Source organism: Limulus polyphemus, unplaced genomic scaffold, assembly GCF_000517525.1.
Source record: "Limulus polyphemus unplaced genomic scaffold, Limulus_polyphemus-2.1.2 Scaffold5709, whole genome shotgun sequence".
Taxonomy (NCBI): domain Eukaryota; kingdom Metazoa; phylum Arthropoda; class Merostomata; order Xiphosura; family Limulidae; genus Limulus; species Limulus polyphemus.
Window position 1 is genome coordinate 7,743 of NW_013671319.1, and position 2,115 is coordinate 9,857.

Genomic DNA, 2,115 nt, shown 5'->3' on the forward strand with positions numbered 1-2,115 from the left:
AGTTGGAAATTAAAGTGGTTGATAAACTTGGTACCATAACAAAGACAGAGAAAGCAACTGTAAGCTTGCAGTGTAAGAGCACCCTATTGTGGCCAATTAAAAGAACTGCAACTGACTTAAACAAAGCATTATTTAACAGTCTCCATTCCAAGCAGATTAACAGTCATAGTGTTTTGAACATAAAACTTGATTAATTAAACATACTTAATAAATAGCAAAATATTAACTCTAATAGTTTGGTAAATATTGACCTTCAACAATAAAAGCAAAGTTACAGTTAACATTTTTGTCAATATTGTTGATTAATCAAATATGTGCTATAGGGTTGGGTAGTGTATAATTGCACCAGTGCTACATTTTTAACATTAGAATTGTTAGTGTTAGCATATATTTTATATTTATTCTGCCATAACAGTTCACTTGTGGTTTATATTTTATGTGGTGTGTGTTTTATTTCTAATACAATAACTTTTACTTAAGTTGTATCAAAAGACCAAATTTTTCATGTAAGCAACATTTAACTCTTTCTGGACTGACTGAATAGTTTATACTGACCTTGTGACCCCAAAGTAACCATCATAGTTTCCATACTATAATTTGTAACATGTTTTGTGTATCTTAACAAAATTTTTCAAAAAGCTTTCAATAAACATTACAAGTCTTTTGTAGACAAAAGAGCAGAATTTTTAATTAGGTATTTTTACTGAAAATTTGTCTGTGAGTATATGGAGTCGGAGTGTTGACTGCTCTGAGTGCAAAGTGATTTTCACGTTAAGATTAAAAAGTACTTTTCTTCATCTGAAAATTTTCAAATTTCATTTGCATAATCTTTAAAACCTCCTAAATAAACCTCAAATGAATTTTTTTTTTGCAGAAAAACTTTATATTATTTGTTATTTGTTATCTGTTAGTTTCTTTACCCTAACTCTATACAGGATTGAACAATTTTACCAACCTCATAAAACTTTCAAGACTGAAAAATGTGAAATAAAGTGAGTTTATTCCCTTTAGTATGGGCTATAAAGTTCCAGAGTACTTCAACTTTTAAACTTGTCACATCTGTTTACTGTGTTTATCTCAGTGTTAGTGGTTCAAACCTGCTGATCATAAAGCAATAAATGATCACTCCAGTGCCTCAAACTGTTTAACAACACTGATGATAGCAGGTAAGCTTGTACAATAACTGTCCCACAGAGTTTACCCAAATCCTGGCTCCAAGAACACAGTGGGTGAGGATGTAGCAGCTTGTTTAGACAATTCTTGTTGCAACCACCATATTATAAATGCACAAGAAAATGTTTAGTAAACTTGGTAGACATTTGGATGTTAGTTACTTTCCCGGGGTGGTTAGAATTTAGTGGTATAGGTGTACAATGTGTGTGAATATATATATACAAGTTACTACTACTTACTCATAAATACTTTAGTTTTAGTTATTTTTTCTTAAAATAGAGAAACAATAACTCCCAGTACTTTCAATGTTACAAACAATAACTCCCAGTACTTTCAATGTTACAAACAATAACTCCCAGTACTTCCAATGTTAGAAACAATAACTCCCAGTACTTCCTATGTTACAAACAATAATTCCCAGTACATCCCATGTTACAAACAATAATTCCCAGTACATCCCATGTTACAAACAATAACTCCCAGTACTTCCAATGTTAGAAACAACAATTCCCAGTACTTTCAATGTTACAAACAATAATTCTTAGTACTTCCAATGTTATAAACAATAACTCCCAGTACATCCCATGTTACAAACAATAACTCCCAGTACTTCCAATGTTAGAAACAATAACTCCTAGTACTTCCTATGTTACAAACAATAATTCCCAGTACTTCCAATGTTACAAACAATAATTCCCAGTACTTTCAATGTTACAAACAATAACTCCCAGTACATCCCATGTTACAAACAATAACTCCCAGTACTTCCAATGTTAGAAACAATAATTCCCAGTACTTCCAATGTTACAAACAATAATTCTTAGTATTTCCAATGTTACAAACAATAATTCCCAGTACTTCCAATGTTACAAACAATAATTCCCAGTACATCCCATGTTACAAACAATAACTCCCAGTACTTCCAATGTTAGAAACAATAAC

General features: G+C 31.4%; 1 protein-coding gene across 1 annotated transcript in view; it reads left to right on the top strand.

Moving 5' to 3' along the window:
- The window catches only part of LOC106472893 (serine-rich adhesin for platelets-like), a gene marked incomplete at its 5' end in the record, with an annotated part of 26,249 nt that overhangs the window by 6,930 nt on the left and 17,204 nt on the right, over window positions 1–2,115 (top strand). The gene's annotated exons all lie outside the window — the stretch shown is intronic.